This window comes from Anas acuta, chromosome 6 (genome assembly GCF_963932015.1).
Source record: "Anas acuta chromosome 6, bAnaAcu1.1, whole genome shotgun sequence".
NCBI lineage: Eukaryota > Metazoa > Chordata > Aves > Anseriformes > Anatidae > Anas > Anas acuta.
Genome location: NC_088984.1, coordinates 3,703,928 through 3,719,619, shown reverse-complemented (window position 1 = coordinate 3,719,619; position 15,692 = coordinate 3,703,928). Strand labels below are relative to the sequence as shown.

Here is a 15,692-nt window from a genome sequence, read left to right as displayed (position 1 = left end):
CTCCTGGGAAAATTTGGGGATGTTTCCATAGGATGGTACCAGAGCTCTGTCCTTTAGCTTTTTCAAGGAACTAATCAACATTTAATGCATTTCCTGGGGATCACATAGTGAAGGAAGTGGTCCTAAAATTACATAGGGAAGAAAGGTCCTTCCTGCAGCAGGACCTATCCTGCTGAGGATAGGTGAGGTGAGAGAATCCTGGTGAGGTGAGAGAATTTGAGCAAGGTCAGAGGTTTTGGAGGAACACCACATGCAATCACAGCTTGTACTGCTGCTATACTGTGGTTTAGAGGAAGTCCTTGCAGCAAGCATCCTTCTGTTGGAATTTACCTGGCATGTCTTAAGAGCCGTATTTCTCCAACGACTCTAACTTAAAAAACAAACAAGCAAACAAACAGAACCACCATAACAAACATACTTTTGGCACTGTTGTGGCTCCATGTGAATCAAATCAGATAACTGAAAACACTTTGGTTGGAAAATCCTTTAAAATTCTTTTAAAAAAAATATAAAATTATTTTTATTCTTACATGCTGCTCACTCTACTGCAGACTCTGGCCCACCCTTTGAAAGTCTAAATGGTTTCACTTCTGCTGCTAAAATTCATGGTACATATAAATGTAGGCTCTTGAGTGAATTTCAGTCTTGTATCCAAGTAGATAGCTCTGTATTTTTTTCCTATGAGTTTGAAGTCATTCTTGTTCTCCAAAAAAAAAATAAAATATATAAAATCATGCACATAACAGAGTGAATAGCTCTGAGAGAAGAGCACTCTCTTTCTCTAGCAAATGTTATTGTAACTGGTGTTTTAATTCTCCAGATATCTCTCAGTATACAGAGTAACAAAAGGCTGTGTAGTGCCTAATCATTCAGCAGTGATCCAGGAAAAAAGCAGAAGGTTAAGAGCAAGTTCCTAAAGTCTGTAAAATCAATGGGACACTAGAAAGGGAACTGAAGTGTACCAGAAGGGACCTCTTGAGGGTCATTAAAAAAAGCAGAAACTGATTATGAACAGAGCTTTTACCCGAAGAACTGGAGGGGGCCAGCAAAACCATTCTGCTGCACTCCAGTTAAATGTCTAATAGTGGAGACATTTTCTGTACAGCCCATAAAGGATAATGAGGACGGCTTTGATAGCTTTCAAGAAAGTTGTTCTTGTCAGTGTTCACAAAAACATGATCTGAGCATGCACTTGGAGCACACAGGCTATGGTGACTGCACATAGACTGTGAAAGGGAAAATGGTAACCCACTACTGTGCCTTTCACCTCTGTAATATGCCCTATTTATTATGCATGAAAAAAAAAATATATCAACCTAACTATGCCATGTAAGTGGTAACAGTGAGGAAGCTTGGTGTTATGCTTACCAGCTTGGTACCTCACCTTGATGCTAAGTGGGATGTGCAGAAAGGTGCCAGTGTCGGGTGATCTCATGTATATTATCTTAGATTCATATCTCTTTTATTCCAAAATAAATGAGAAATAAGATCTTGACCTAAAGCTTATTGAAATTGGTCATCATCAGCAAAATTTGGATTAACACCTAATAGCTTTCTGTTCAGTTTCTGTTCAGTTTCTGCCCTGGGAAAGCAACCCACTGAAAGCCTAAAACACGGCAGTGGGAATAGAGATGTTTGTGCTCTTCCTGTTTCTGACCCTGAGCCTCTGTGAAATTTTGGGTGAGTCACAGTTTTTTTGTGATTCATTTTCCCAAACAGTAAAACTAGTACAAGCTCACATATCTTACTGGGATACTCTAAAAATTATTTGTCCAAAAAAAAAAAAAAAAAAAAAAAGTTTGAGATGCTATTGGGACAGTTTTAGAAGCTCAGGATTGTATTGGTCACCTTAAAAACTAAGGAGCTGGTTCTGCTTTTGTACTACAGGGCTGTTGTATTGGGGAAAAACATCAGAAACAATTATAGTAAAAAATAACTATTTTTTTTTTTTGTACTTCAGAAGAAAGAAACCTTTTCTGTAGAAATGGATATTCACAGGGATGAACCAAAATGTGAGTCAGTCTACCACCGGTGAAGCTGAATTGTGAAATATTTGTGTCATTGCTCTGTGATTCCAACTATCTTCAATTAATAGAAAAAATGCAGGAAATTCAGGTGGAAGGAATGCATGGAAATTGAAGTCAAAGAAAATATTCGTTGTGGCCTTGGCAAAGTGAATTTTCTAAGCTGAAGTAGCTTTTAAGCAATTAGCATCTGCTGAGTGCAATTACTGTGTGACACGCAGCCCCAGATGGAGGGCTTGAACAGCCAGCGGCCATCTGGATTTTGGTCTTTGCACAGGGAATGCTCTGTTCTGGCTCTCACCTGGTTTGTGAGACAGCCCTCCCTCTGCCCTGTGTGGCACAACCAGCCTTGAGTCATGTTGGGGGAGACCAGTGAGATGGTTCCTCCACCTATGTGAGATCCAAAGCTTCCTGAAGTCCCTGGAGGGATTATTACTGATGACGTTGACCTTTGGGTTGGTGGTTTGCCCCTAGTTTTCCAAAATGAGGTAAGTTACTGGAATAAAATCTACTTCTGAACCATAAGTGGCCTGATACACTCTGGTCTCCAGTGGGACATATGGCTTGGGAGACTTGGCCTCTGAAATTGCACATAGAAAATCAGCTCTTAAAGAGAGAATGTTATCAACGGGCTTTTGTACTATTATTATTATTATTATTATTTTTAATGCATTGGTAAAAGGTATCAGACCCAACCACAGAGAGAATTCCTTGAAGTAATCCAGTTTTTAAAGTGAAGCTATAGTTTAGTTCGTGAAAATCAAAGAGTAAAAATCAACTGACAACGGTTTCTGACTACTCTGTATCTAAAAACGGGCCAACCTCATTTAGTCTATTTAAAAATTGTGTATCCATACTGTTTGTATGCCAAGTTCAGCATGATGGAAATGAAAATGGTTGAGGTATAAACCCTTGGAAAACAGGGTTTATAATGGAAACAGTAATTGACTTTTAACTACCGCATCAAAAATACAATACTATAATACAAAGCCTAGCTCTTGGGATCCCAGCTCTACTTCTAACCTCAGGTTGGCAGAAAAACACCTCACCACAAAGCTAACTAATGTTTATAGTTTTTTTTTTTTTTTTCTTGCAAAAGGAACATGGCAAGTGAAGAAAATTTATAGGAACAAAGCAAAATTGGCAAACAGTTCAAAAGTTCTCTCTTGTAAGTTTTTGGTGTTTTTCCCAATCACTGATTCTCTCAGCTCATAAGACTAAGAGGAGATGCCATTCTTCTTCCCTGGATGAATGCTGTGTTTTTCTGATAATTTTAATCATGAAGCTTGAATCAAAACTGAGCCTTCCTCTCAGCTTTACAAATAGTTTGACTGTTCGTCCAGAGGTCACAGACTTGGTTATCCTGAAAGGAGAAGATAAAAAAGACAAAATTCTTTACAGCTGTTGATTTCTCCTTCCCTGTGTGACCATGGATAGCATAACAGGGAAGAGAGAAGAAATGGTTCTGGGAATGGAGCAGAGTAAATCTTCTACTGATCTCATTAATGATGCTTACTAAAGATTGTCACCTTTGCTTAGTCTGAGCTGGGGTGCCATTTCTGCTGCCAGTTATAATTGTCATGATATCATGACACGTTGGGTTAGGCTGAAAGTACCAGTACCAATTCTCTTTAGGGGCTGAAAAACATGGAAGATCAGGAAGTTTATTGGAGGACTGCCACTAAGCCATGGTTGAAAAAGGTGGACTGTTCCATGGACTTGTGAAATAAGAATGGATACTGCAAGATCTGCATACATTTTTTAAACAAATAAAAGAAAGAGAAATTCCATGGAGATAAACATGCTTTAAAATTTCTTGTTTCTCTGTGTATCAGTATATAATCAAGTTCATATTTTAATAGGTAATGAAGAAAAGCAGAGAACAAAGCAGGAACATTTTATGTCCATACATGGCTTTAGTTCAACTACAGATTAAGAAAATTAATGTATTTGCTTTGCTTTGCTTTAGGTATTGAAGATGATATACTGCCATAATCTTAGATTATGATGAAGCTGCACTTTCACTTCTGCCAGTATCACTTGCTGCACTCATTCAGCTGCAGAGAGACTCTGCTGGAAGGAAAGACCATGTCCAGGGTCCCTCATCCCTGTGCCAGGATGCACAGGAGGGCTTCCAGGTGAGGTGAATGATGCTGGGAGAGTTGTAGGTTAGCATCAGCATCTGCTGTAGGCCTTTAATGCTGCCATTCCTTTTCAGATTCCTTTTTGTTTGTGAGTTGTTCAAATCCAGACTCTTCCAAATCAAGCTCCTGACACCATTTATATCCGTATGAGAAGAGTGGATGTGCCAAAACATTAAAAAGACGTTGTAAGTTTTTTATTCATTCTTCCTGTAGCTTCTGAGTTCGTGGAAAATGCTTGCAATAGATTACTCAATGGGTGATAGCTGTGATAGTGGTTGCAACAATACCAACAGGGTGTGAGGCTAAGCAACTCAAAGGTCTGTTAATGATCCCTGTTAGTGCACATTTTTAGGCAAATTTTCCAGTATTTTTTCTCTGGTCATTTTTTCCCTTGGGTATGGAACACCCTTCACTGCGAAGTATCTTACTGATGTCAGTGTAAAGAAGACCTGGTACCTAATGCAAAAGATTATTGCTAAAGCCCTGGAGTGGAGACAACTTACCTTTACTGGCATCCACGTCTTTACTCAAACACAACTCCATTTGAAAATGATTAGGAAATTGCCAGTGCAAATACCAAATAAAGACTTCAAGTATTGGCCCTTTATGATGAGTGATTTATGATTTATACTTTAAACTGTATAAGGTATGCATTTCTATTCAGATTTTGAAAAACAAGCCGGGGGGGGGAAAAAAAAAAAAAGCACAATAGCTTTGTGAAAAATATATACAGTCATGAAATTTCAGTACAGTCTTTGGAAAAGGATCAAATAATGATAAGGCTTGGCTCTATAGGGATATTAACATTTTTAAAGAAATCAATGTGAAATAATTTTGAGAATGTATGTATGTTTAAATTATGAAAAAATACAGCATGAATATACATTTTGTTGTTAACTGCTCCCTGTTGTTTTGGGCACTTGTCCTGCTTTAGTACAAGTTTTGAGGAGGAAAAAGCTGACTGGAGCACAAGCTACATTTCAAGTCCTATTTTAGTCTTATTTGTGATCATGGATTTCCCTATTTTTCTTATCATTTTTTTTTTCTTTGATTTGCTTTTCTAAGGGTATTATCTAGCTCAGCTTGGCACAGTTTGAGTGCACAACTACAACCTTTTCCATGACCCAAAAGTCAGTGCCACTCTGTGGGCTGGCAGTTTGCAAATAAAACTTATCCTTAATGAAGTGTGGAAGCTCCTGTTCTTTTCCTTCCTCGGGAGACGTGCCTTAATCTCTGGCTCAGAGCCTTGTCAAATGCTGCAGTAAAGAACTGGCAAGCTCAGTGCTGCTAATGGATTGAAATCTCCACCAGGTTGTTCATTTTTAATATTTTTGGGAGGGCCTTTTTTTTTTTTTTTTTCTCCCCTCAATACTGTGGCAGACACAGTTCCAGTCCTCAGTCTTCTGAAATAATAGGTTAGGGAAATTAGTGACAACTCTATGGTACATGTAAGAGAAATGTATATTGTGCCAAAAAGTATCAAGGATTTGGTCTCTTATGTAGGTCAATTATTAAGGGAAAAAATAAGATTAAAACCAGGGGCTGTTCTGTGTATTTGAAGTTCGTCCTGAAGATATAAAATTGTGGTGTTTATGCTTATAACTTTTGACAGGTTCTCTAAGTCATAGGCATTTTGTCTCTTCTATAGTAGAAGCTGAAAATGTTTAGATTTTTTTTTTCTTTTTGCCAGAAGGTATCCATAAGCTTCTGAATCACATCTGAATTGCTTGACAATGCTAAAATGCGCTATTGGAAATTTTGACTGTCTCTTGTATTTTTTCAGAATATGTTAGGCTAATATTGGGATTAGGGTGGCTCTTCCTAGTTCTGGCATAACAAGAGAAAACTGCATTTTTCACATTTCGGATTGTTTTCTTATTACAGAGATGTGCTATGCAGTCTCAGCTTGACTTTTCTACTGACACTGTTTTTGTGCAGCTGAAGACCTCTTAGCAGGATTTATGTCTTCACAAAACCCTTTTGAATCCAGAAATTCAGACTGGCCTCAGATAGGGTGCAAGAAGTTATGCACCTTTGCAGTGTGTTTTACAATAACATGTACTGAAACCTGTTGTTTTTCAGAATTTGTGAACTTTAAGGCCAAGAAAAAAAAAAAAAAAAAAAAAAGAGAGAGAGAAGGAAGAAAGGAAAAAAAGCATTTGTATATTCCCTCATGCTAGAGGCAGGAATTTGTAGTGTTCCTTTAATCGCTGTTAACCTGGTTCTGTCAATGTCAATAACTCTGTGACATCTTGGGAGGAGGAAAACCCATGGGCTGATGGGTACCAAAAGCAGTTCAGTGCTAAAACATTATCAAATAATGTATGTGAGGTAGTGGTGTGTTCCGTGTCATTGTGCCGGAGAATTGTTGGTATGATTACACTCATTTGAGACATAGGGGCTCCTTGAGAGAAGACAGGCTGCCTTCATGGCAGGATGGACGGAGGGAAATGAAAAAGAGGCGTTTTCGTACCACTGCATTTTCATAGGCCCTTGCGTGTTACTGGCTGGGAACTTGGTGCAATTTATCCACCGAGCAGATGGGAAACCATGTTGGTACACCGCCTCAGTGCAATTTTGGTCTGTCTGGACTTTCAGGCAGAGCTGTAGTAGTCAGGGTCTTCCAGCAAGGAATTTATGTGTGTTCCTGATGGTTTTGTATATATTCCACCAGCACCTGTAAAATATGATCTCTTTATATAATAAATGCTTCTCAAAAGCTCTTTAGCTACAAAGGCTGGATCCTCACCTGGTGTAAATCAGGAAATGCTCACTGAGAGCCTGGCCAAGTACATTGTGAATATTTAATGTAAGCAGAGAGCAAAGCCTCTGTTTCTGCCAGATCAAAATGTTTGTATGCTGCATTTAATCTGGTGTTTTCCATAGAATTACTTTGCACCTATGGAAAGTACTGAAATACTGGAAAAACTAATCTTCTTGAAATATTTTCATCAGTAAGGATGGTATGACCTGCTTTGGAGGACCATGGAGACCTCATGTCTTGTTATTTCTGCTCCTCATAGGATTTCATTAAGGAAGATGTGTGAACAGAGTCCATATGTGCACCCTTGCACATAGATGGTCTAGAACCTGTACATCATCTCTGCAGCTGTCCAGGTTGCAGATTGCTTAAAAATACTTCTGAGCTGCCTACTAGAAGTGGTTTGCAATCTATAAGGACAATAGCTAGATTTAGGATATACATGTAAAATCGCATATAAGAATTGACCAAGCTGTGATATGTCATGTCAGTACAGTGATTTTTTGGAGGAAAATTTTAAAAATATATCTTTTCTTAAAGGTTGAATTTTATGTTAAAAATGTGCATTTCCAGAATGATTTGGAAGAATAGTGAAAGACATCTGAGTCCTTGGGATTAAAAGGAAGTATGTACAGGATCTCAGAGACAGGAACCATGGGAGCTGGAGAGGAAAGGCATGGGAAAAGGCATGAGGGGAGAAATTAAAATCTAATTTGTTCAAGGATGGACTAAATAAATTAAATCTAATACTAAATCTAACAACTAATAGGAAAGGACTTCAGGAACTGCTGGATCTGTGTGTAATGCTTTGCTGCTGGATTTCGGATGAATGATTCTGGACTTCAAAGTGCTGTCTGGACCTTGTACCACTGAAGGGTATCATCACACAGTTTTTCTCTCCTCTACCTGCACAGAGTTTGATTAGTAGTGAAGGCCCAAAGTGACTAAGACATGTATTAATGTAAGGCCTCCAGTTGTAAATCAATATTTGAAATAAATGATTTTAGCTATTCATTATGGAAACTTCACTCTGAAAATAATTATAAGTCTAAAAGTGAAAGTGAGATTTAAGTCCTGTGTTGATCTGCAGAGAATTGGCAAGCAGTGTACATACTTAATCAGTCACACTGTAGCTTCCATGCTTAAGATGGAGCTTGCAACTTGTTTGTTCTGAGAAATACAGTATATTCATTCATCATGTTAATTCAAATTAGGGCATCTAAGGAGTAATGACAACCTTATTTTGCAAGATTATTTGCAATGGTTTAAAGAATGTACCTGCCAACATGAAAAATCAGTAAATCTGATTGTGGCATGTTCAACAAGAGATCAACATGCCAAGTTTTGTACAATGCAAAATATCAGAATCCTACAGAGCAGCTCATATTTGCTTGTCCAAAATTTGCATTAGCATTTGAAACTTTCAATTTCTTCTTTATAAGGAAGATTCTTTGATAAATTTCTGTTATATTTATCTCACTAAATAGCAACATTCATCCACTGCACTGGAAATTTGGGTTGTATCAGAGCTGCACTAGAAATCAATGTGTTAATTACTAAATTATTTTAGAAGATTGTTTTTTCTTTCTTAAGAAGAAACAAAGTTTTATTATTATTCCAGCTTTTGCAGAACCATATGTTTCCTTGATACTTAAAGCTACTTACATCTATCTTCCTTACCGAATTTCAATGTTACCTTTTATAACATACAGATCCCGATTGAGTAGAACATACACTGGCTATGGCAATAGTTACTGTTTTTCTCTCTTCTTATATAGTTCTTTCATGGTCCCATTAGCAGTTTCTCCTGCACCTCCTCCTTCTCAGAATAATAAAAAATAAAAATAAAAAATAATAAAAAAAAGAAATAACGATCTTGCTCTTTTTCTCCCTTCCAATTAGGTAGGAGAAAATTGCTTGATTAGATTATAGGGTCTGTATATGTGTATAAAGAATTTATTGTGGGAAATCTATATTAGTGCCAAAACGATTAATGTTAATTAATGTTCCCAAGTTTAATAACAAAAGAATTAATAGTGAACAGCCACTTACTATAAAGTGTTTCCTTGACATTTCTTGCTAAAAATAAAGATTCTGAGCATGTCACATAGATTTTGGGAAAGAAGTAAAAGAAAGATTAGGTAAAGAAAACATCTCACTGTAATTTAAACCATTATTTGTCTGACAGCTTTTTATCTCCTGTCTGGAAGAAATAAACATATTAAATTTTTTATTAAAATAGTTAGGCTTTGTAAGGGTATTTTTTCCCAGTGCAATAATAAATATTTATTTCTGCCAGAAACAAAGAAGCTTGTCTATGAGGCTTTTACTGATGCTTAGCCAAAGGTATGAGTCTTTTAACTAATAAATACAGCTCTTACAGACTTGCTTTCTCTTCTTCGGTATAAATTTTGATGTATAAGTAACATTCCTACAGAGACCTGGTCATTCGCTAGTATTGATCATCTGCCTCCCTGTCCTCCAAGGCATTGGCACCTTTGATTATTGTTTATGAAGAATGAAGTGCACTATATCAATTAAAGAATAGCTCTGAAATTCAGAGTTAAACCACAGCCACAGTAAATTTCCAAATAAATAACAGAGGCTTAAAGCAAGATTTTCAGACATACGGGCTGGACACTGGATGTGGCCAGAGAAGGAGTTTAACATGACCTAGCAAGCTCTTGCAAAATCCTCCTTCTGTTGCTTCTGCTCTTCCTATCCCCTGTTGTGCTCAATTGGCATTGCTTTAAATATCACCTCCTAGCTGTCAGCGCAGTGGGGCAGCGTGTCTGGATGAGATGGTAGGAGACTGGTGTTAGGCACTCAGATCAGAAAGGGGATTGCATCCATTTGGGAAAAAGCACTTGGCCAAAATGTCCAGCACAGAGTGAAATTCCATCCTTTTGAAGAAAAAGTGCATAAAAGAAAAATACTGTCAGATGTCCATGTACTATTAAGACAGAATAATTTATACTGAATTCTGCTCTTAGTGTTTTGGTAGATCTGTATGTGCTCCGCCTATGATCTGGATGTGGCTAGGGTTTCTATGTCTGTGCTTCTGGCAAATGTGGTCACTATTTAACCCAGACTGTATTTTTGTGCTTGCCATCTGCTTAATTCTGAATGTCAGATCCACAACTGGCCCGCTAGTTATTTCTATTCGGTTATTTTGAACTTGATCGGTGCAACAGTGAGGAAAGGATATACTGGTTATGTGAAAATGTCAGCCGAGCTCAATCTCCTCCCAAAAGCTAAAACTAAATCTCTCTTTTTATTTATTTATTTATTTATTTTGGTGAAAACAAGGAAATTGTCCTACATTTTTATTGTGTTTTCTGCAATCTTGTGCACTTTTGATTTTTGTTGAATTTAGAAAAAAAAAAAAAAAAAAAAAAAAAGGAACTATAATAGTTAAAGCTGAGTTTGTAAGAGTTTTCTATTTGGTTTCAATGTGCACATAGAAAATGTTCATTGTTCGATTTCCAGCAATATTCTACGTTTGCAGGTGTGAAAAAACTTCAGTATGTGACTTAGCCAGGAAACATTTAGATGAAATGGCCTATCAGACCTTGATCCTGACCATGCCACCCTTTCAACATTTCTGGCCAGGCTACCCGCATACCCGTCTGAATATGTCTTGTGTGTCTATATGTCTGGAGTGTAAAATAACTGGGCATGTTTTTAATGACTCGCTGCACCATAGAAATCTGGGCATAACCAAGAAATACTGTGAAAATCACTTATAGTTATTTCTTGTAAGAGAAATACTTAGTACTTTTTTATACTTCACAGGTCTGATTCAGTCATAGTCTCAAACAAATGTCATCACTGTTACCAGGGAGCGTATTGATGAGTGGATTAGACAAGCAAGAAGGCTGAAAAAGAGGTCTGCTCCAAGTTTTCTGATGTACGTTGAGGTCTGATGTCTGGAGATGGTAGCTGTAGAATGAGCAGGAAAGGGTATTTCTTTGGTGGCCACTGCTTGGGTCGTATTGCAGGGTAAATGGGACAGTCAACCTTTGAAGTCTTGGGGATTTGCCCATCTCTTGGGTCACAAAACAGTGCTTCCAGGGCTTCCCCACACCTTCTAGTTTTCCTTCATTCTCAGTCATGAGACCTGAGAATGGATCACATCTCTGAGCAGCTCCTTTGAATAGGGTTCTGTGTATGCTCCATCTTGTTGAAAGGCAGCCCTGCCTGCCAGATCATCAGTGGGAGAGGGGACATGGAGATCTTACCCTGCATTCAGAACATGTCCTCACTTTGGGGAGGTTTTTGTGTATTTCTTTCTTTCTTCTCCCTCAGGTAGCCCTCTGACACCCTCAACCTCTGCTCAAAAACAGCCAAGTCAAATGAAATACTCAGTATTGGTGAATATACTTGTACTACACAGAGTCTGCATGTTGCCCAAAAGCAGTTATCCAAGCTCTATCTGCCAGAGATGAAAATGTTAAGGTATGGATGATTGTAAACCATTTATTGTTTATGAATTCGAAGTCCTCTCAGATGTCCCTGGGTGCTGGATTTTGCTTATGGATCTCTGAACTAGCTGAAGGAAATGTAAAATGAAATGTAGACAGACAGCTCCCTCTTGAATACATATCCATGGAGGCTCGGGAACACTTGTTATGCTAGCAAGGGTGTGGAATAAATTACACTGAGGAAATTTGCTGTAGATCCACCTATTTTGGACGATAGGCTGTGTGCACAACGTGAAAGCCCCTCCTCAGGGAGCTGCCGTCACCGTGGTGCAGACAGGTGGATCTGGAGATGTGCGGGCTTGCAGAGTGGCAGAGGACCAGCAGATCAATATTTAATGCGAAGGCTGCTGCAGCCCCTCACATGCATTATTTATTCCTGCTTTTGGGTACAGATGGACCTGAATCAAGCCGTGCATCCAGACTGCAGGGTATTAGAAGTGGGTCCAAGTGCTTCTGATTGTCCTTCCCTTCAAAATGGGGCAATTCAAAAGCTGATGTTCAACCATGTCCCTCCTCCTCCCTTCACACAACACGCAGGGAAACACTTCAGGGAGGCCTTTGAAATTTGTGTCAGATTACACTGACTTTCTCTCACTGAGGGCACACAACACTGTATTGCAGAACAGAATTAGGACCTTAGAAAGAATTAAGCATTTCAGATTTTAAGTGCAACATACAAGCAAACTCAATCTTATAAAACAGAACTTTATTGTACAAATTGACACACAAAATAAAAGCCCATTGGGATTAAATGAAATAATCTGAAAAACACATTATGATGAGTAACCTTGTGACCCTGGCTCATGTCAGCAAGTGAATATCTCTGCTTGAGATTTTTTTTTTCCCTGACAAACGATTAAATACCAGTGATATGATAACATGCAATGCTAACATAACAAGGTATGAGCAAGAGGGATTTGCTTTTGACTAGTTAAGAAGTAGGCTTACTAATTCACAAATTTATTATAAGATTAGCCTCTAATACCTGATAATCACCTTCGTCAAGGAAAATTTCTCCTCTTCAAAAGGCAAAGGAAATTTATAGATGGGTCTTGAGCCAGGCTTGTGGGTGGTATACAACGTTTATGAGAAGTCCGGTCTCCCTCATGGAATAAGGGAAGAGATGCTTTGTTAGCAGGCTGGGTACAGCAGAGCAGAAATAAGACAGGCATGGCAAAAGCTCAGGAGCTTTAAGATTATTAATCTCTTCACAGAAGACAAATTTGATCTCTGTCAGGCTGTCCATTAATTTTGATGGAGATACTTTTAAGATCTTATGTTTGTATTTTAGTGGGCCTATTACAGCTAAATACACAAGTGAAAATGTATTCTTACAGCATACACAGATGAGTATTCCCATTTCAAAGGTGATGTTGTCATACAGATATAAGAACATCACTGTTTGCTAGAGTCTTGTTATTATCTACTTTGCAATAGGCCATCTGGACTTCAACTAAGAAAGGGCTCCCAATGTGTTAGGCTCATGCAAACATCTGGTGAAAAAAAGCCTTTCCGCCCAAGGACTTTTAGCTTGAACTAATAAAAGAGGCAAAGTGTGGGAGAGGAAAAAAGAAGGACAGAGGGGGAAAAAAAAAACAACACCAACTTTCTGCAGTCCCACAACCTTTTACTAACAGATGGAAGTCTGTCTCCTGACTCCTGGCCTAGTCCCATTGCCAGCAGAGGAGAGTGTGTAATTGTTGAGCACAAATATATACCCGAGTCTCTTGTGCAACATTACTGTGAACAGGTACAAGAGTAGCACAAGTCCTGCAATATACAAGTTACAGTACAGATGAATTGTGATATAAGCATTTGCTGAATTGCTGCCATAAGCTTTAAGGTTCAAAAACAACAGGTAGATAACAAATTTTTTTGCATGGGTGTATAGTTGGGTACAAAGGTTTCCACTCTGGATATCAAGCAGGTATGTCAGTTTGTTTGCTCTTGTATTGTCCTGTTTTTTTTGTTGTTTTTTTTTTTTTTTAAATAAAAGAAAAAAAAAAAGTGAAACAAGGTTTTGAGAATCAGCAGCTGTAGAAATGAGTAGAGCAATATAGAGCAATATAAATGTTGCCTCAAGATTTCTGAGGCTTCATTTCCTATGAATTTGTGTCCTTCATTTCCTTACTCTTCTACCAGGTCTTCATCTTCTTGCATTGCCTCCAGTCCCTCCATGGAACCTACAAACAATGCCTCAGTTTCCCCTGAACTTCTGCTTGCACAAGAGGCTGGGCACTATGCAGAAGGTTACACCTGCCTCCTGGCCAAGGCCAAGCCAAGAGAAACATTGTTGTAGAGCCTTGTAAAGACTCCTGCAGCAGAGGCAGTCCTTTTAATATCCTACCTGTCTCCAGCTGCCAATGTTTGCAGAACTTAGAGGAATTTAATTATCTTCAGGGCTTCTATCTCTCTATTGAATTAGATTGAAGTAAGCCAGTAAATTTTCACATGGTTAAGGAAGGAAAGGTCTGGCAGAGAGGACTATGTGTAAGCTTCATTTCTTCTGCGTCGTTGTCCAAAAAACTTGAACTCAACAAAGTGTGGTATTTTGAAAAGTATAAAAGCATCTGAACTATAATGAAGTTTTTCTGGTTATGAAAAAAATAAAATAAAATGAATAAATTATGGGATTAAGTAGAGGAGAAAGCAAAGGTTAGAGGTCTTGTTATAGCAGTCTCTTCTTTGCATGACAAGGAGAAAGAGATTAGAAGTCTCCATGACTGAGAATATGCACTTCCCCAATGAAATAGCAGTTTCAAAGTCCAAACGTGAGAAAAAAAAAGGCTTGTTTTTCCAAAATATTAAAGGGATCTGAGGCTCAGGGTTCTTACTCATTTGCTTTCTATCAGTTTCTCCACACCGGAGCAGGACAAACAGATGGGAGAGAAAGTCCTGTCCTTGAAGCCTGCAGCATTCAGCATCAAAGGTCTTTGTGGGGCTGGGACCAGGTGAGGATAGGCAAAGCCACACACCAGACAGAGAAGCAAACAGTTTCTCATGGCTTTTAAGTGGCAATTTCAAGGCTAAATGTGAATGTTCTTGCACAAAGATATGGGCAAGAGGCCCTTTGGAAATCATTCAGCAAAGTTATAGAGCTGCCTGAACCTGAGCCAGGCAAAAATACTAGGACCTGAACCAAAAGGAAATATTTTATAGCTTGAATGCCTTTTAGCAATCATTTTTTCTATTTGGAAATGCTTTTTTCCTCTTGTAGCTTAGATGAAAAGATTAAGGTATGATAATGATGTAGTGGAACTGTCATGTTTGGCCAGGTGATAACTAAACATTCTAGATATCCTTGTATTGGCTTTCAAGCAATCACGGATATGAATATTGTTCTACCTACAATTATGTATGTGTGAACATTCCCTTTCTATCTTTTTCATGTTATTTATATATAAATATGCATATATATTTAAAGGTGATGGCAGAGCTACACTAAATGAATTTGAAGCCCACTCTAACTCAGTTCATACGCACACAGGGACTGTAGGATTCAAAGACTGAGGGTCACAGAATCACAGAATACTTTGGATTGGAAAGGACCTTAAAACGTATGCAGTTCCAACCTCCCTGTTATGGGCAGGGACATCTCTCAGTAGATCAGGTTCCTCCAAGCCCCACGCAGCCTGGCCTTGAGCACTAGTAGGGATGGGACAGCCACAACTGATGGTCAAGGTGAGAGCTGATTTCTCAGCATATTTATTCTAAAACTCTTTCACAGATGTTATTAGAGGCCTCTCAGATTCAGTTTTCATTGTTCCATAAGGGGTGCCTTCAGCCCTCCTCCATGTATGGTCCTGGATAGGAACTGATGGGGGCTGATCCCCCGCCTTCCACTCTCAGACCTACAGCTCCACAAGCAAATTTTATTCCAGCCCACAGTTTGTAATGAGGAGCCAGTCACACCAACACTCCCTGTGATTGTACCTGCATTATTTATCAGCCAACGGACTTAACTCTGTCCCTTTTCTCAACCCAGCTGTAATGACTGTGTATTCAGGGTCAGTTCTCTCATCCCTTGCCAGTGGTGTGGGGTGAGGAGTGGCAGGGATTTTCCATGGCACTCAGTGCAATTCCACTTCAGGTTTCTAGGGACTTGGATGCACCTAAGTGATTCTTAGGCATTTGTCTTTAAAAATAGAAGTATTCCTTGCAGGGAGGCGTAGTCACAGAAGCTGTAGCTCAAAATCAGTGCATGCCATATGACAGTATTAATATATAAAAACTGCTAGATGAGGAATAGGGCACAAAAAAACCTGCAAGGCAGGCTGCT

The 15,692-nt window shown here is 38.7% G+C and overlaps 1 long non-coding RNA gene across 4 annotated transcripts in view; it reads left to right on the top strand.

Moving 5' to 3' along the window:
• LOC137858793 (uncharacterized) overlaps window positions 1-15,692 on the top strand; it is a 47,512-nt gene that overhangs the window by 5,304 nt on the left and 26,516 nt on the right. For all 4 annotated transcript variants that reach the window (XR_011098003.1, XR_011098001.1, XR_011098002.1 and 1 more), the window contains exons 2-3: window positions 3,994-4,162; window positions 4,243-4,353. This is a non-coding gene — a long non-coding RNA (uncharacterized lncRNA). The remainder of the gene's footprint in view (window positions 1-3,993; window positions 4,163-4,242; window positions 4,354-15,692) is intronic.